Raw genomic sequence first — 21,029 nt, forward strand, 5'->3', positions numbered from 1 at the left:
CTTGCAGTTGGCAAATCTTGTCTGGTGTTTGAAAAGATTTGAGTCCCCCCACTCCTCCCCACCCCATGACAATAAATAACAGAAAATAGTTCTTCACAGCCCTGGAGGAAAAAGATCTTGCGTACAAACTAACAAAGATTTGGGAAGGGTAGAAGTGGAGTGGAAAACATCTCAAAGGCAACAAAGGGCAAGTCCACACTGGTCTGTCTTCATCTCCTCCTGGAGAAGTGTAATTGCCTTGCTCCTGCTCCGCAACCACACCTCTCGGTCTCCATTTTTTACAGGGACAGCTCTAGAAAGAGGCCTGTTAACCCTTACAATCCCACACAGAGACACTCATTCCCTCATTCATTCAAGTCTCCACTTGCTATGCGTTTATTCAAGGTCTGTTTTATAGCTGGCACCGGGCATATACGAATAAGTAAAACACAATTTGCTGCCATTAGGGCTTTGGTCTAGATGGAATTTTGACCAGAAGAGAAGTAAATTTTAGTTTCACGTAACTATCCCAGTGTATGTGTGTTCTGAGTGGCATGGGCACGTGTGCGAGAGTGAAGCACCCTCCTGGAGGCCAAAGAAGGGAGATTTCCTGGAGGGGTAACATGAGGACTGGGTCTGGGAGTGTGAACATTGTCTAAGATAAACAAAGGCAGACGTGTTAAAGTGGTGAAAACAAATCTTACACAGTTAGTGCTGACAGGAGGGAAAAAAAGCTCAGCTCTGTTCCCAATTGTGTGGAGGTAACTGGGCCTTTTAGAAGGAGAATGAAGGAGTAGGGACAGAGAGTGAGCTCAAGCAGTCAGGAAAGTGAACAATTACAAAAAGTGGGTTGGAGGGTAAGTGTGATGAGGCCAGCTGTGTCTGCGTGTTAGGAGTCTATCCTCCCATGGAGATTTAGAGACCAAGGCCCTATCCTTCCTGATGATTACATTTCAAAGGAATGGCTTTGCTTTCAGGCCCTTGAGAAAGACAGTCCTGGGTTGTAGCAGACACATACACATATCTCTCAAAGTAACAGAGGAAAGATTTACAATTGCAAGCTCCTTAAGGGAAATTCTCTAAGAAAGAGGGAGACGGGGGCCTCTCCTCAAGTCTTGGCCAGAAGACACAGTAAATTCTTTTTACAACTATTCAGTTTTTCAGACAGCAACTCAAAGGTGGGCTAGGTCTTCCCAGAGATGCAGCCTTAGGTTACCAGAAGCCATGCTGAGGTTGGTCAAGTGTTTTCCAGCAGGAGTTCAGGATGGAATCATTGTGTGCCAAGAGTTCTCTTATAGTTCTCAGACAGGAAGGGGAAGGAGCAGTCTACCAGAGATGTGAGTACAAAGGCAGGATCTGTTGGAGAAAGGTACGTAGTTTAATGGCAGGTGTGTTGGGGAGAAGTGGGAATAGATAAGATAACCTGAAGACTTCAAAGTTGTGCTGAGGAATTTTGATCGTATCTTGGGGGTGAAGGAGAAACAGTAAATGTTAGGATCAGGGGATCAGGGGAACAGTGGGGTCCAATTTGTGGCTTGGAAATGCCAGGCTGCCTGCAGTGGTAGATGGCTTAGAGATGGTGATGAGGGGTTAAGGACAGAAAGATTGAGACTGGGATATAAGTGAGGACTCTGGAAGGGTTTCCTAGAGAAACAGAAGCCTGGCCTAGGGCATTATGGACCAAGCCTGAGTGAGGGAGAGAGCCATATTAAGGGGAAGGAAAGGATAGGATGTGGGAATGAGAAAGAGGGATCTAGGATAAAATTGAGATTTGGGCGCTGGGTGACCCAACAGACATGCAGACTTTGTTGACATGACTACCTTGTCTTTGTTTTTTTCTTCCTTTTCTCCCTCCTGTTTACTGTGCTCATCCCCTTCATTAGAGAATTAGGAGGGAAGGAGGCTGTCCGATCTGAATTTAGGAATCTTGCGTGTGGCACTTCATGCAGAATTCTCTACCACTGTTAGCTTTACATCATCCTAGGGAAATCATGAGAATGTATTGAGTTCCTAAGCAGACTTTCCAAGGCAGAAAGAGGTGAATGCTTTGCTTTGGAGATGAATCTGGAGTGAACTTGAAGAAGAATCAATTTAATTCCATTGGATAATAACTTATTTGGGATCTGTGATGTACCAGGATATGCTAGAAACTTTGGGAGCATTTAAGTTAGTAAGATAATTTCCTGGCCAGAGGAATCATGACATTTGCTTAGGTAGGCAGACATGTATGCAACTAAGGAATGATAGTTTGCTTTGTAATGGGAACCCAAATGAGGGAATAATTATTTACAATATAAAAGAAGTAAAGATTTCATGAAAGAGAGTTTTTATAAAAGTGGCAGAGAAGCGTGGAAAGAGACAGGGGCAGTGTCCTGTAATTATGTGGCCCACACAGAGCTTTGCTCTCTAGTCCTTGTTTTTCATTTATCCATTTATCCTCATCTACATTTATCAAGGGAGCTGCTTCTAGGATTTTGTATTAAAAATGTTGAGAAGTATTTGGGCTTCTCTGTGGCCCTCTCTGGAGGCAGCCTTGCCCCCAGATATACTGGTCATTAAGAATATATTGAGCACCTGGCCGGTAATCACACCTATAATCCTAACACTTTGTGAGGCCTAGGCAGGTGAATCACTTGAGGCCAGGAGTTCGAGACCAGCCTGGCCAACATGGTAATACCCTGTCTCTACTAAAAACACAAAAATCAGCAGGGTGTGGTGGCACGTGCCTGCAATCTCAGCTACTTGGGAGGCTGAGGCAGGAGAATCGCTTGAAGATGGGAGGCGGAGGTTGTAGTGAGCTGAGATAGCACCACTGCACTCCTGCCTGTCACAAAAAAAAAAAAAAAGATTATATTGAGCACTTGACTCTGTACTGGAGAGCAAAATGGAGGGGCAAGGGAACATTTCTTCTTCTTTCTCTGTAAACTATTCTAAAATATATGATATAAATATAACACATATTATAATGTATAATAAAATGAATGCCTATGAACCCATAATGCAATTAACAAAATATAATATTATTAAAGACTGCTGAAGGTCCCCAGATATATTTCACCAATCACATCTCCTTCACTTTATCATACATTTCCAGAATATGTGTGTGTGCATGTATCCTTAAACAACATAATTAGCTTAGTTTGTTTTGAAATTTTCTACCAATGATGTGGTACGTATGTGTTTATTCTTCTATGACTATTTTTTCCACTCAATGTCATGCTTCTAAGAATTGACTATATTGATTTATTCAACTATAGTATATTAATTTTTTACTGTTATACATTATTCTGACCTCAAGTGATTCCGCCTCGACCTCCCAAAGTGCTGGGATTACAGGTGTGAGCCACTGAGCCAGGCCACGTTAATAGACTTTCTACTGTTCAACTACTCTTCTATTTCAGGGTTACACCCAACTTATTTGAGATTTGTTATTGTTATTGTTTTCTTCATTACTCTCTTGGTTTTCCAGTAGTTTATAAGATTTTAATCGATGTATTTACTAATAAGATTGGCCACTTGTTTTATAGATTATGTTGGAGAATGTTCACTTTTTTTTCCATTGTAATTCTAACTTGAATGACTAGTAGAATTCACATTTAGAATCAACATACTAGGTAGTTTTTGATAAAGAAAGTATTTTATCCACTGAAGTAGTATATAAATAAAATGCACAAATCATAAATGCATTGCTCAGTACATTTTCAAACACTAAACACAATAATATAAACAGCACTCAGATTGTGAACCAGAATGTTACCAACCTAAAATGTTAACTCTAAAGCCATTCTCAGGCTCCCTTCAAGTAATTATTTATTGGGAATATTTTAAACCACTAATACAATTTAATTTTATTGGGTTATTCATGTTGCCTATTTTTTTAACCCACTTTTTGTTAGGTTACAATTTTTAAAGAGGAATATTTTTATTTCATCTACATTTTCAAACTAATCACACGAAATTGCTCATGCTATTCTGTTATGTTTCAAATATCTGCTATATCTATAGTTAAATATTATTCATGCCTTTTTTTCTTGATAAACCTTCCCAGAAATTTGTAATTTCTAACACTTTTTCAAAGTGCCAAATTTTGACTCTATTTTGATATTCTATTATATTCTTGTTTTCTATACCATTAGTTTCTTTTTTTTCATATTTTTATTATGCCCTCCTTATATTTTGAATCTTAATTCTGTTCTTTTACTAACATGAGTTGGATAAGTAGCTCATTAATTTTCACTTTATTCTTAATGTAACCATTTCAGGATTTACATTTCCCTCTTGGAACCATTTGAGGTGACTCCTACAAGTTTTACTACATAGAATTTTCGTTATTGTTCAGTTCTTATGATTATGATTTCTATTTTGAAGTAAGCCATTTTAGGGATGTTTTGAAATTTCCAAATGTAAATTTTTAAAATTACCTATGGTTTTTAATTTGAGTAAAATGTTGGCATGATGAAAATATTCAATTTGTATGAAAGATGCTGTGAATTTTGCAGACAATTGACCTAGAAGATCAGTTTTAGTAGAGTTCTCATATGCACTTTATATATATGTATATATTTTAAAAGCTTATTATTTTTTATCCAATAAGTATAGAGATTCTTATATATCCATTAAAATCAAGCCTTTTAATAATGTTAAAATCTTCTATATCTTTAGTGATTTTTTGCTTTTATCTCATTACTTGAATAGTTATTGAAGAAGGTGTTATTAAAATATCCTTCTCTGAGGCTGGACCTTTGAATTTTTATGGGCCGGGTGCAGTGGCTCACGCCTGTAATCCCAGCACTTTGGGAGGTCGAGGTGGGTGGATCACCTGTGGTTAGGAGTTTGAGACTAGCCTTGCCAACATGGTGAAATCCCATCTCTACTAAAAATACAAAAAATTAGCCAGGGATGGTTGTGGGCACTTGTAAGCCCAGCTACTTGGGAGGCTAAGACAGGAGAATCACTTGAACCCAGGAGGCGGAAGTTGCAGTGAGCTGGGATCGCGCCATTGCATTCCAGCCTGGGCAACAAGAGCAAACTCCATCTCAAAAAAAAAAAAAAAAAAAAAAAAAAAAAAAAATTGGTTTACCTCTGCTCTTCCCCAATTCAATTTCTCCTTTCTACTGATTTTGCAGTTATATATTTGTTTTCTTTAGATGGCAGCCATCGAAATATTTACACATATACATAACTTAAAAATGTAAAGATAATCAACAGCATCACTCTTCTCCAAAATCCATAAAAATCTTACGAAAATTTAACTCTAGTCATTGGGCCTACATTCCACTATTGTCCAGTATTTTAGCTCAAATTTTTTAAGTCCCTCAACTTAGAAAATAATTGTTTCATTTTCCAGTCTGTTTAGAATTAACTATATGGTTGCCATCTTCTTGGCTCAGCATTCCTGTTGCATCATTGATATTCATTCCTTCTCAGCTTTCTCTCTTCCTGCAATATATTTTTTAGAATTTCTTTTAATTAGGGTATATGGACATTAAACACTCAGTTTTTTTTTTCATTTGAAATGTCTTTTTCCTTGAAATTAAGTTATAAATACAACTCTTCTTCCGCTCTCTTCTGCATTATTCAAATCATTTGTATATAGCAATGGAGAGAGAGTCAGGAGGCCAGGACTCAAGATCCAGCCCTGTCATTAAATTATTTTATGACTTTGGGTAAGTCCTTTCATATCTCTGAGACTTCGTATTTCTTCACAAAGTCAGAGTAAAATAATCTCTAAAGGCTCTTCTAGCTCTTACACTCTGAATAGGAACAAATGAATGTACAGTGTTAGAAAACAGAGCAGAAGGGTGGGTGAAAAAACAAGAGTAATTTGAGAAATACAGGGAGAAGGAAGGTAAGATTACTTCTTATAGCTTCTTTGTAGAAGAATAAAGAGAAGACAAGGTCACATCTCATGTATTCTTTTGTTTACAACTTTCTGGTAAGAAATTACAAGTACCACAAATCCCATTGATATACCTACCATTTGTTCAAAGATTCATCTTGTGTATGGCAGTTTAAAACAGTGGTCTTTAGTACAGAGTCTTCCCACCTGTAGTTCTCAGATGCCCTAGCACTAGTAGGCAGAAATGTGATGTTGGAGAGATTAGTGGAAAAGAGAACAGATACTCTTTTCTAACTTTCATCGGGTGAGTTTCATGTATGCTCTAGTGCTAATCACTCTTATTAAGGATCAATAGACTGGATATCAGGAGTCTTGGTTCTTCTGCAGAACTGCTACTTTAAAAAATGAGAAAAAAAGGCTCAGCGAATGAATGCGGATCTTGGGTTATTAACCTTTTTTCTCACTCTCGGAATTTTCATCTATAAAATGAGGGTAAGATAATCACAAGGATATTGAAAATGGAGTAACAGTGAAAAGTCTTGAATATGCTAAGTTACTTTTCCCTGTTTGTGACTATTCCTTTCCTTTCTCCATAGTTATTTGTATCCATATCTATCAGCTCAGCTAGATTATAAACTCATTGAAAGGAACTATATGTCATTTCTATCTGTATTGCTTGAGATGCCTAGTACAGAGGAAATTCTCAATGTTTGAAAACTATGCGTAATACAGATGGAATAAAAGTATGAACAGGTCAGCCACTTGTTTGTGACAAAAATGGAGAATTCCAACCCCACCCAAAGGGACCCATTTACTTGGATCCAGCTTTAAAAATGAAAAAGTCTTTGCAAGGTCAAGACACAGAGTGATCAAATAATTTTAGAACACCTCTGACCTTCAGTTCTTCTGGGCTAACAGTGGAAGAGAGTGGGTGCTTTCATACTCTTGTGGCATCATATTTGCTATGAGAGATATTCCATTTCTCAGAAGACCATATGGAAAGCAAATGATGTAAAAAATGAGTCACACAGTAAAGGGGGTTAGAAGAAAAGGAAACAGAGATTATCCAACTCAAAAAGAATTCCACACATAGGCAAGTAAATGTAATAAGAAGTTTATTGGATTTCTAAATATAATAAAGTAGTTGCAACTCTTTTACAGAAAAAAGAAATATAATTTCCATATTCATTCTTACAGAGCATTGAAAAAACATAATTGATAGAGAAAACTGATAGAAGGTAAATAGAAAACAGGTCTTAATATAGTCGGATAATGCATAAACACAAAAGAAAATACCTAAATCACTTGCTTATCACAGATTTTATTCTCTTATTTTCATACTGAACTATGTGTGCTATTTTGGATACATCAGTGATGGTTTGTAATGTAGTGAATAAATGCAATTTGCTAAGAATATAAGAAAAAAGAGAAACCTATATTTTAGGAATACCATGGCTCTGTCAGTATCACACATATGAAAATAGACATATTCCTTATATGTTTTTGTGTGCCTTTCTCTAAGTCAGGGAATATTATTCAGACTAGCAGTTCATCATGGTGGGGCTATGATTGTGCTTAGCTAGTAGGAAGTGCTGCTCTTAGTAGACGCATTTAGCATAGAGAAAACCCGGCTTCTCACCATCTCCCCCTTATCTATCCACTTGTAAACACCATTTAACCTTTCCATAAGATTATCTTTCATGGTCATAATCATCAGATTGAAACTCAGAGCAAAGCCGTGCTGTGTCTTTCCCAGTCCATTTGTTTCCAAGGGGGGAAAAAATCTCTGTATCCCAACATCCTTATGACATTACACTGAAATTTTTAACTCTTTTCTAGTGCTAAAATCTGATTCTCGAAAAAATTAAAAAATGACTAGTGTTGAAACTGGATAAGGTAAAAACAGAAAAGGAACATCAACAGGAAGAGTAGGCATTTTAGTGAAAAGTATCACTGTTTTGCCAAAGAGTCAACTGGATTCATCCAATGATGATGACTACAGCAGGGTGGTCACACTCTTGAAATTATGAAACATAGTTGTTCCAACCTCACCCGTAGCTTATGTAATGGGGCTCCTTATATGGAAACCAGAATGGTGGCTGACTGCAATGGCATGGAATCCATCTTCCATCATTTGTCCCCTTTTACTTCCATTTGGTAAAGCTGGGGAAGGTAGGAGACAACTTTATGACCAAGAGGACACCAAGAGCTTCCTTGGATAAAGGTTAAGTGGAGGTATCTTGCTTTGCCCAAACAGAGGCATATTCAAGTGAATATGGAGCCAACTGACTTAGAAGGAAAGGGAACGACTTGGCAAGTGTAATCTGCCAGCTGGTTGAGTCAGACGACACATTGAGAACGATCTTTTTTGGAATCATGTCCTCCCTTCAACCCTTCTCCTACAATCATGCACTGTCTACCTCGTCCTATTTACATGGACCCTCTCCTATTGCCATCCCTGGGTAAGAATGCATCACTCTAGGCTATGCTGCTGCTCCAGCAACAGTATTGACAGTTCTGTCAGTGATGGAACTATGGAAACAAAAGCCATCAAATAACATACACTACTATTTTTAGGAGTCAAAGTAATGCTCTATGGATCTGGCAAGGACATTTGGCCCCTTGAGCTTCCAATCCCCACAGCCAAGACTTTTCTTTATTTTCTCTCCTGTTAGCCCGAGAGACAAAAGGAGAAAGAATGTGCTGACACTTTAACACTCTAAACCACCAATGCTTAGTTTATAAAACACACATATGACACACATCCTAATACAGACTATGGCTCTATTAATTCTCTTAAACATTTTTTTTTTCCTGACTAAATGTTTCAATGCCATAAAGCTTACATTCCCTTGAAGCAGAGTACAGGAAACCTCAGCAATATGCTACCATCCAGTAAGATATAAATATAAAGAAGCTGTATCAGCAAGGGATGCTCAGGGAATGTGTTTGCAGCCCATTTCACGGTAGCCACTCGAGAGGGGATATTGGAAGTGAGTGACTTTCTTCCATTTGGCAAAGTTTCCTTATCTCAGCACCTACTCTTTCTGATGGTATGTTTTTGAAGGCTGCACAGTACGGCTCTGGGTACCGTGTGTACATACATATGTAAGGAATAACGTTTATGTTGCTCAGAATAGGCACTTTTTGAAGGCAGTAAATCTAAAAGTAAAGTTAATAGAGCCTATATTTAGTGCTCATCTTCTCACTTTGCTGATGTGTATGCTGAACAGAAGATCACAGATTTGAGTCAGTCTCGCAAAGAGGCCAGAGTCGGCAAATGGCTATATTCAGAGCTGGGGAAGTCTTGCCAACTCAACTGTAGCTGTTAAAAAGGCAGACTTGGAGAAGGTGCAATCGTTTTTCTCAAAGGTGATGGCACAGAAAGAGAAAAGGCATGAAATAAAAGCCTGTGTGCGTGGCTCAGGGAGAATTACTATCCTCAGGCTCTGTATCTTCACGTCACATCTACTTCACGGCACAGATTTGCTACTTAGAAAGTCCTTTCCCTTTCCTTTTTTGTATGTCTCATAATTGCACATATTCCCTTACTTAGTTGAAGAGAAAGAGAAGCCCCAAATCTGTTAGTGTAATGATAAAGGTGTAGGTTAGAAGACAAAACAAACAAAACAAAAGTGGTTTATTATACAGAAAACATGCAAAAGCTCAACGCTACATCCAGCTGTAAAGGTTTTGCATCTAAGTTTAAATCTTAAGGCACATTAAACCACACGATAATTTAATACATGCCAAATAATCAGACAATCAAGTGTCATGTTTAATTCTATTTGCTCTTTGAGATGTTTCTTGAAAAAGAATGAGGGCATAATTCAGATTTTCAGAGCGGAAATATTCTGACTTTGCTTAATAAAGAAATGAGTCTTGGATAATTTGCTCATCAGCTTTCCCAAGAGAGGAAATGGGTAGTAAAAGGAAGAAAGTCTTTTAAAAATAATTTTGCTACTACTTTACTATAAAGTGTTGGTGACAAGATTTAGTTTCTAGGATCCTAAATGTCTTTCATCAAAGATACTCCTTAGTTCAGACTTCTCCATTATGCTAAAAGGATGGCATGGTCCCATGCTAGTTTCAATTTGCTACCTAGAGAGGGAGGTCCAAGGCACTTTAACTATTTTTGGCACTATAATCCTGACATGTTGATGTATTTGACACAATTCTATAAACTAAGCTCAAAGTATATAGGATTAGTAAAATGCAAACTCTGCCCAAATACCAGCTCCCCATTTATTATTTGGAAGTTAAAATATGAGGCCGTTCCTATCGTTGGCATTTAAATTATAAAAATCTCTTTTCCTCTCAAAGTTTATGTTTGAAGGAATGAAACACATTGGGCAGATACATCATAACCTGCCCAAGCTACTCTCCTATTTCTGGTTTATAATTACTAAGTGAGCATTGCTGTCACCCAAAGAGAAAGAGAGAGAAGAAGGAACTTTTTTCCCTTTATACTTAACGTCTCCCAAGAAAGAATAAAAAAAGAAGAAATGTATCTAAGAAAAGCCAGCTCTTCCCATTTTGCATTTCTTAAACTAGTTTGGAAGCCGAGTTAAATAATTTGGGGGTGAGGAACGACATTCAGACTTCATATTTACTCTCTCGTGATGAAGGAAAGAGTCAAGAAAGCAACGATTACTGCAATGCCTCGGGAGAAAGCACAGCAGGCACCATACGAAGTGGCAACACAATACATCAATAATAATGACCAAGAATAGTTCTTTACCCTTTTCCCAACAGATAGAAATATAAAGAGGCAATCATGCATGAGAGATAAATACCTGTTTCCACCCCCACCTCAAATTGCTTTGGCATATTTTAAGAGATAAATGGATCCACACAAAATTTAAATAGCTTTTTCTTCTTTTCAGCTGCTACAAAAATGGGTCAGGTATCGGGTTTATTAATTTCCTGGCCTGAAAACCCAAGTGCTTAAAAATAAGATTTACTTTTTGAAGGATCAGCTTTCTTGGAAGGTGTGTGTGTGTGTGTGTGTGTGTGTGTGTGTGTGTGTGTGTGTGTGTTTTGAAGACAAGACAATTGTATGATCCCTAAATATGGCAGAATATGTTATGTAAAGTGAAATAAGAAAATTTTTATTAGTTTTTTCTTTATATTATGTGAAGATAAATTAGATGATTTATAAAGGTATTTGAAAATAATGTTTTTCTAAAAGGCTGCTTTTTTCACATTTACCACCTCATTGTCTTTTTATTCCCTCTAATGAGAACACAGATTCCACCCATGTGAGTCTCTACTCAGGCATTCTAGATAATTCTGAGAAGTGCTCAAATTGTGTCCTCTATTAATCCATTCCGGGGGTGGGAATACTCCGTCTATTCGACAAGAATCATTTTCCACTCCATTGGCCATAATATTCATCAAGCCTCACAGGGAGGTGAGACACCTTCCTCGTCTATGAATGTGCCATCTCAACCAAAGCCACCGCTCTCCCGGTCCCATTAATGTCTCCTTTATTCCTCAGGTGTGAGGACTAGGAAAGGGTGAGAAGCCATTTGCTGTTTAACTTGGCTCTCATTAGTCCCAGGGAATAAGCAGGTGGAGGATGATACTGGCTTGATGGATGATACACTCCAGGGAGGGAAATGCATAAAACACTTACCAGGTATGATTATTTTAAAGGATTCTTGGATTTAATGCAGGAGATTTAATGAGAGGAAATGATATTTTTTCTCTCACTTCACATATTTTAGGATATAGCAAACAACTAAAGAGTGAAATGAGAGGAAATAAAAAGTGGAAAGTACATCCTAAAAGTACAGCTTCCTGAGGGATGCAGCTCAAGAAAAGGAACACTCGCTTGCTGAACTGCTATATAGAGCAACTTCTAGAGCATACATGGAGGCTTTCTAGAAGGTTTTCCGAAAACAACATGGTACCACATTCCTTGTAATTAGAATAAATCACAAAATGACAGCATCCTGGGAAGCAAAGTCTATCAAATGGCAAAGGCCAAATCTCAGAAATGCCAACAGTTCCATAATATTTGTTTACCCACATTGTCAGCTCATGGATTGGCTGGATCGGAAACGCCTGTTGCAGCAACATGCACTTGGTGCGCTCTCAGTAAATGTGAATGGAGAGAGAGACTAAAATGCATTGTTAACCTACGGCGGTTTCTGACTCTGTGGAACGTACATCGTGGTCCATGGGAGAGAGGCTTCTTTTAGGAATCAAGTCACCTCTGCATCAATGAATTCTAAATGATATGGTCTCGGTTAATATTCTGAACCTGAAAGTCCCAGAGAGATTTTTGGTGAGTGGAATGTAAACCAACTCTCTCCGGGGAAATTTACTGCAATAATGCTTTGTTCTGCCTGTTGTTTGTTCTTATCAGTGGCCTCTTCCCACCAACTTCCTCACAGCGCGGATCAGACAGAATACCTAGAGGTTTCCCACAAGATGACATAGATGTGTGCAAGCTGTACATGATCTCCAAGACTGCAGTACACATGTGGATTTGCCACCTGGCAGTCAATTGGTCTCTGAATTTCCCTGGATGACTGGGGGCCTGGTAGTCTGTGAGAAGTCGATACTGTCTTCTAAGGTGTTCTCAGCTGTAAGCATGGCTACTTGGAGACAGCACTGGACTTGCAAGACCTGGGTTTATTCCCAAATCTGCCACTTCCCAGCTATGTCATAACTTCTGGCAAGTCACTTAATGGTTTGAGCCTCATCTTTCTCTTCTAGAATAGGGCTATTAATAACCATCCTCCCTGGGCTATTTTCTGTGTGGAAGCAGTTTGTAAGCTCTCTTAGGAATTATTATTTTAGAGCTTAGAAAGTTACCTCCAGGTCCTGCCCAGGAGACTGATGGCAGTTTCTGCCTACAGTGCTCTCTCATTCAAAGCTGGGGTAGAAGAAGCCACAATCATGGTCTTCCCCAAGACAAAGGTATACTATTTAAACTAAATAGTCATCCAGAGCAATGAGGAAAGCACTTGTACATTTCCATATAAAACTATAGCATAATAGAACCCCTTTCCTCAAGAATGATATCCTTTTGCACAGATGAACTAAGTGGAAATAATGAGTTTTCAGCAGTACCACTATTTTTTGCTTTTGACTTCTTCCTTGTTAGACATAGGGATTATACACCAACATTTCCCAACTTTTCTTTTCTTTTCTTTTTTTTTTTTTTGAGATGGAGTCTCACTCTGTTACCAGGTTGGAGTGCAGTGGCGCCATCTCTGCTCATTGCAACCTCCACCTCCCAGGTTCAAGTGATTCTCCTGCTTCAGCCTCCCGAGTAGCTGGGACTACAGGCACACACCACCACGCCCAGCTAATTTTTGTATTTTTTTAGTAGAGTCGGGGTTTTACCAGGTTGACCAGGATGGTCTCGATCTCTTGACCTCGTGATTCACCCGCCTCGGCCTCCCAAAGTGCTGGGATTACAGGCGTAAGCCACCACGCCTGGCCCATTTCCAACATTTTAAAGGTCATTATCAACAAGTCAGATAAAAGGGGTGTACTGTTCATGGGTTAGTTACTGGGGAAGGCATGAAGCTACATAACAACTGTCAGAATGGTCTGTCTTCTAAATAGGAAAGTACAACCAGCAACAAAAAACTCAGCAACTCTAATATCTGGCCCTCAGAACATCCTTCAGACTAATTTTAGACATTCTTAAAAATTTGTGTAATCAAAGTTTTTTAAAAAAAGTAATGCAATGCCCAAAACAAAACAAATATAGATGGAAGGAAAAGGAGGGGGAAGCAACATTGTATTGTGTACTACAGGTTTTGTGTGGCACCAAAGAGAACAATGCCCCAAAGGCTGGCTCTGTTTTAAAGTCATGGGTAGCTTGGAACAAAATGTGATGAAAGAAACGTAAGACCTCATGGAATAATGAGCTCCTTGACACAGGTGATGTTTAAGTAGTCAGAATTGGCACTTAGCAATGAATCTGTAAGGGAATTTTAATACCAAGTGGAACAGATGGCCGGGAAGTCCTTTCTAATAATGGACTTAGACTCAATAGGAAAATAGAGATGTCCTGCTTGTTCTCTTGTGGAGGGTCAAAGGACATGTACCCTTGCTGCAAGAATAGAAGATGTAGCTGTGGATCAATAAGAATGCTCATTTTCTGTTATAATAAAGTTCATGGAGGGCTGCTTCCTGTTCATACTGTGCATGCTGGGTTACATTTTGGCAGACCATCTTCTCTTCCAATTATAAAGAGATGGAAAAGCAAGTAAATACTTCCTCAGGCTTCCTATATGCCTTTTTCTTCCCATTGAGCCTGATTATTTGGAAGCCTTTTTTTCTGTTAAGGAATTTCCAGAATCCATGATATTTTGGCCGATGCAGACGGTCTTCTCTGAGTATAGCCCATGTTTCCCTGTTGTGCTTTAAATACTCTTTTCTCAACTTCCAAATCAAGTCAATTCATCAGCTCAAGATTTCTTATCAAATTTTATGGCCTCCATAAAGTCTTACTAATGTCACTGGAATTACTCTTCCTGATGCCACTTTCCTTCCTATTAAGTACAGATTGAAGCAGTTGGATCTTATTACAGTTAGCTTGAATCAAAGTTACTTAGGGGCTGATTCTCTTACAGTGATAATTTGGTAATTATTAAATTGAAGAGCTGAGTAAGAGATAAGGATGTTGGGGAGACAAAAAAATAAAGTAAAAATATGGACTCCTAAATGATTAGAGAAAGAAACTGCTCACTTTTTCTAACGTGTAACATCTCTAGGTACAAATATTTGAGCACAGAATGAAGTGAATCTCAAAACCAATCAACCAGCAAGTATTTATGTATAACCTGAAAAGTGTCCATATATTTGTGTAGAACCTATAAAGTGTTAATATTTAACATGAAAATATGGACGAAAAATGTCATATTCTGAAGAAGACAAGGATAAAAGGAAAGGGTTGAATGGATTATGAACTGACCCAGAAGTGGGAATCTCATGGATGGCATATGCATTAGCTTGCTTCCTGTTTTCAGAATGAATTTGATTTTGGCAACATCCCAAATCGTACAGAACAAAAAGTAACACGGGAGTTCTATCCTTCTGTAGCTTTTACACTTCTGGGTCTGAGGATTTTTGGGGAAATTCTCTTTGGGTGATTCCAATTTCATTTACTTTCAACCCTAAAGAAAGCCTTTCAACCTAGCCTGACTCATGGTGAATTGCCAAGTTTCATTGAGGACACTGAAAATTAGAAAATATGTTTGTGTCCATTGTTTAAAGAAGCAGCAGAGAGTGACAGGACATGACACTATGTCAATAAGTGAAGAAAAGTTGACTGAGTTGGTGATATCAGACATGAAGAGGCAAAGATTTGGACTTAAGACTTGTTGTGTGGAGCTACAGAGCTAGAATAGACGTATATGAGCACTACTACATACTGGCCAGGACTAAGAAGATATGGAATGGTAATTCATCAGGAAAATAACAGAGAAGGTTCAGATCTTTAAAAGGCCCATGATTCTATTTTATTTGGGAATAGCATTCGTGTTTGGGGGCAACTGTAACTCTCTGTAGTGGTGTAGAACACAAGATAACATGGTGATGCTTCTCTTTCTTGGTAGAACCTTCCATTTGCAGGGCAGAGAACTGAATTTAGAAGCCACATTCAGTGCCAAATTGGCTGGACGCAACTGTGGCTGTTTAATAATGTTTTTATTTGGGTACATTAAGTAAATGCCCACCAGAATTAAATGAATAAGGATTTCTCTGGCCCTTAAGTGGATGGGTATCTAGGAAAAATTAACAATGCTACATAACATGAAAGGCTTAATGCAATAATCTGAAAGTACTATAAAGGAATTAGTTACAGTGTTTCCCCCCTCTCTAGTATACATAGGTGTTTGTAGAATATTAATTTTTATTTTAAACAAAGGCTAGATGTAGAGATATTTATTCGTGCATTAAGAGACTTCTGTCAGTTAAATAACAACCAGAAATTAACAGCAAAAGTATAGCACTTTTTTTTTTTTGTAACTTTGAGGGGGACCTGTCAATCAGTTAAAGAAACAAACACATCTTTCACACAGCTCTCCACAAAATAAGGGACATGCATGTTGTAACTAAGATAGAGTCCACAACTTTTTGCACAAGGGCCAGGAAAATTAAATAGAAAAGGGAATTAGTGTCCTTTTTTCTGGACTGAAGGGAAATTATGCCTGTAGTCTGTGATCTAAGAAAACCTGGTGCTGTCCAACCTGCTGAAAAATATTTTAGTATCAACTTTTACAATATAATATTAGTCTCACAGGCTAAGTGCTAATCTACATTAAAATTCTGAAAATATTATAGTTATTCCTTTGCTATAAGGAAAGTTATCAAGCTGCAATGGAATAAAATAAAATGCCATCATTAAAAACATAATTTTTTTGTGGTTAAATTGCTTTGGACTTAAAAAAAAATCTTAACCTAGTCTTTGAAAGATTACTTTGCATACAGCTGAGAAAACTAGATCAGTCACAAATGAATTTTCCAAGAATCTATGACCTCAGTCCCTGATGAAAATTCATTAAAATGAAACAGAAAGACTCTATTATCTCATTTCACTTTACGAATAAATACAACCTAAAAAATATGCCCCTAGAAAGGAAGATTTTATGGATGCCATATCTATTTTCTGGTAGCCTTCCCCTTATTAATATAATCATAATTCCATAAAACCATAATGCATTGATTTAATTTACAAAAAATCCAAGTACAGCAACACTAATAGGTAGGATGGAAAGAAGGCAAGAAAGGGAGAGAGGAAAGTAGGAAAGAAAATAAGAAGAGGAGGAAGGAAGAGGGAGAAAGGAAGGGAGGAAGAAAGGAAGAGGAGAGGAAGAATCCTTACCAAGTCATAGTAGCTTCAGTCAGGTAACTTTTTAAAGGTTTGAAATAAGGCTATGCTCACCAAATAACAGCCTCATGAGAAAAGTTTCATTCTAGTTATCTGTCAAGTAAATAATTCAGTCTGAAATATTCATGGTTGCACCATACTAATGCCTCACTGAGAACAAGTTTTGAACTTGTTTGGACCACTATTAAGCAAATAAAATGAACACAATTAAAAAATATGCTGAATGGGTGGTAAAGGCTCAAGCTGAAGTCTGTCTTCATTATCTGAGTAAAGCTACTGTAAAATCAAATAAAACACACTAACATCCATTATATCACCTTCTGGCATAAAAATGTTTTACTCATTTAAAGACCTATGAGATACTTCCAAGACAAGGAAAAAATAAATACTACTGGAATATATTAAGATGAAAAGTTGACTTCTCTCTCTCTCTTTCTTTTCGTTCTTTTTTTTTTCTTTTTTACTTTTTGGTGAGTATACTTTTGAGATTTGGTGGTTATCATTTACATCATTGACTCTTCAGTGGAATATTCATAGTAGTGTAAATAGATTCTTTGAAAATAAGGCACAAGTATATGTTGTTCTCTGATTGTCTCCCACGAGAGTGCACCAAACGAGCGATCTCAAGAAATGGACTTGAGGCACATTTTGCAGAGGTATCTTTTTCAGTTTGCTGGTTTCCCACAGATGGCTAAAGCAGGGGTATGGAACATGCTGTCATATTTCATTCATAACACACATGTACTATAGCTCTAGGCAACAGATGGACAATCGCTTGTTTGAACTACAAATGTGAAATACTAAGGTAGAATAGCAATATTTCTAGAAATGTATATGAAAAAATAAAGCCTTTCCAAGCCAAGAGGAATGGTGAGAGGCTTTGAGGTTACATCAGTGTTTCCCTGATCTCCCTAGCAGCTGCCATAATTTCCCCAACACCCTTCAAAACTTGATAATGGAAGTATCAGGGGGCAGCCGACGCAGATTTGACAAGAGAAGCCCAAACCGTATCAAATAGAAATAACACTGTTATTCCTGGCTGGTTCACATTAATAGGATTTTCACTACCTATAAAAATGGTTGGAAGTTGTGTTGTCAGAGTCCTGTCTATATTTCACTAACTCTCTACTATAGCTCCATGGAAAAAGTTCTCTCTTTCTTCCTCTGTACCCAAATATAAAATATTTGTTTAAATGTAGAGTTGCATATCCTTTAAACCTCACCATAAACATCTCTGCAGAATCTTTCATAGGGAACAATTATAGTGTTGATAAGTCCACCTCCTTAATCAGCACATACCCAAAAAAGTTATTTTGATCAGAGAAGTTGCTCCTACAGAAATAACAGTGTGTTAATAACAAGAAAAAGAACCCACACGTTTGTGCTGCAGAGATGCCAGCATCTGACAACCTGATGCCTTATGCTGGGACACACGACTCATTTTTTGAGTCAGTTATTTACTTATTTATTTATTTAAACAATCGCATGCCACATGTCTGGCTAATTTGGTTTTTATTTTATTTTATTTTTTGTAGAGACAAGGTCTCACTGTGTTGCCCAGGCTGGTGTCAAACTCCTGGCCTCAGGCAATCCTCCTGTCTCAGCCTCCCAAATTGCTGGGATTACAGGTGTGAGTCACCGCGCCTGGTCTTATTTTTGAGTTTTAAAGGCCATTTTCTTTGCCAGTGAGACTCCATGTTGAGTCAGTATGGTCTGGAGATTGACAAATTTAAGAAATCCTATTTTGATATGTTCTGCAGAGCCCATGATATAGTGGATTTTTTTCCTTTTCCATGTCTCTCTTGTTACACAGAATTACCAAATATTTATATTCTTGATACTTTTCAAAATCAGTATATTTTTACAAACTTTCTGTTATAGACTCTGATTTTTTCTACTATTTATGTATTTAAACCACAACAATTATGATATTATATCAGCAGACAGTATGATTATAATCATTAAGGTAATACAATCTTTTTCTCTCGTTGCAGGCAAAATTTCATGCAACTAAAGTATTAAAGAGTTACTTGGCATTGTTTAAATCAAATGATTAATAGAAAAGACAGTAATATAAATCATATATTTAAGAAACCCTAGAATAAAATATGGTAGGATCCTTTCCTTATTATACCTGTGAAAGAAAAAAAAACATCCTCTAAATCTAAATATTTCTACATATGTATGAGTGCACATTCATTATTATAAAAGTATAAGTCTATCTTAAAAAGAGATTTACTTTAAAAACCTTTGGTAAAGATACTCTGAGGTTATGTTATAAGAATGCATAATAAAGATTGTAAGCAAGCAATATTCTGCTGACGATGCCACAGGGATGGGTCTGTGACAGCATTTTCTTACAGCTTTTTCTCTTGACATGTAAACATTCAGTTACATAAGGATTTAAATGTAATAAGCAAGTAGAATGTTACTACATTTTATAGTATAAATATTCAATAAATTCATCTTCTTTTGGCAAAATTAATAATAATATGACCACTTTAAGAGATACAATCTATCCCTCAATAAATTGAACTCTTTGCTTTGTCCTAAAGAGAATTTCCCCCAAAGTGTTCCATAAAAAGTTACTAAGTCAAAATTCAAGCCGATTACATTATCTGCCCTATTGTCAAATAGTCAGTGCTCCTTGAGGTCATCAGCACGGTCTGGCCTTCAATTTGGAAGGCAGGAAGAGTCAGAGACACCGTACACATTGCCTCCGAAAACTCACATGCTTCCCCTAAGTGAATCTCATCATATTTCACATTATGAGAAATATACGGTCAAAGATAAGAGAAGCAGGGTAAATAAAAGACAGTGGTCAAAGGAAGCTCTTAAAAGCTATAATTTTGGTGGTTCTAACACAAAACTGTTTCGTGACAAAAGCAAATGAACCATACATTAAGGATGAGCTGTAGTGACCATCGGCTTAAGAATTTCTAGTCACAAAAAAAGAATCACTTTTATGATCATTCCTATTCAAGTAAAATAAATGTAATTGGAATTCCTGAGGAATAGTTTGCAATTCAAAACATGTATCCCTAATTTTTTCATTTCAGTTCTGACGTTAAGATTAAAAATTAAAAAAAAAATCACTAGAAATCTGAACATCACTTCACAATCATGAAAAAGATATCTGTAGAGTAAGGAAAGGGTACGTTGGAAGATGTAATTACATTTGTGATTTTGGAATCTTAAACTGGGTGTTAGGTGTATAGGAATTCATTATATTATTATTTATACCTTTTTGTAGACTTAAAATACTCCATAATTTAAAAGTATATATTTGTGGGAGATTTGAAGAAAGGTTTAAGAAGTCTCAATCCAAAATACTTAGTTTACAAAATGGCAACTTGCCATGACTAAGCTAGGTGTTTCTCCTTAAGTGAAACATGCTCGAACTTAATAAGTATGGCTTGGCAGTTGGCAAGCGAGTGTTTCACTGGCTAATAAAAGTTTGAATAAAGATTCTAGGCAGAGATTCTGCATATTTTTAGCTCATAAAGACAATTTTTTTTCAGTGGTTGTCTTTGAAAGTGTGGTGTAAATGTCACATTGATGATATGAAAATGTCTCCTGCAATATGTAATTTCAGTTGCAGAAGGGATTATGAGAATAATGAAACTGTGGTTTCACAATCTTTTCAGGCTTTCTACTCTTTTGAAAGTAAACCAAACAAAACTGCACAATTTTATTTTGTATGCTCTGATTTGCAATTGTCAGGCAAAATGGACCTGGTCCTAAAAAAGAAAAAGAAGAACATTTGAACTGTTTTTTCACAGCTTTCATCCTCTAGAGAAAAAGTCAATTTTGATAGTTGTGTTGGATATTAAAATAAACATGACAATATTTCTAAGATGAAGAGTGGGACAATATTGAAAATGTTATATTCTAGAAGAAATCAAGTTTGTCTGTATTACCATGTCCAGGTAGTGTAGAAAAGAAAAATCTTAAGGTAATATTGTGGGACAATAATGTTTTTTAAACATAACCCCAAAATGCCTTCTCTAGCATATCCCACCTGTAATTTCTTTAGAAAAATACTGAAGCTTAGTTGTCTGTCAGCACTTATTAGCTATGGGCCGATAACTCTTTTCCAATTAGCCTTGATCACTGGTCACTATAGATTCTGAATTCTGATGGTTGCAAATTAAATTTGGGCTTGTTCTAACTTACGTAATTTACAACTTAAATTCTTTACAGCCTAACAAAAAAAAAATTGTGCATTTCTCTCCCCAAGGACATGAGTAGTATAAAGCAACAGAAAAATATATTCTTCAGTACATGGGAAAAGAATGGCTACTCTTTACAGTCACAGGCAGAACGGAAATGATAGGATGGAGATTTCACGCC

The 21,029-nt window shown here is 37.1% G+C and overlaps 1 long non-coding RNA gene across 2 annotated transcripts in view; it reads left to right on the plus strand.

The window, feature by feature from the left end:
* LOC139361833 (uncharacterized) overlaps nucleotides 1-21,029 on the plus strand; it is a 71,795-nt gene that overhangs the window by 47,618 nt on the left and 3,148 nt on the right. The window lies entirely within an intron of this gene.

This window comes from Macaca nemestrina, chromosome 2 (assembly GCF_043159975.1).
Source record: "Macaca nemestrina isolate mMacNem1 chromosome 2, mMacNem.hap1, whole genome shotgun sequence".
NCBI classification, from domain to species: domain Eukaryota; kingdom Metazoa; phylum Chordata; class Mammalia; order Primates; family Cercopithecidae; genus Macaca; species Macaca nemestrina.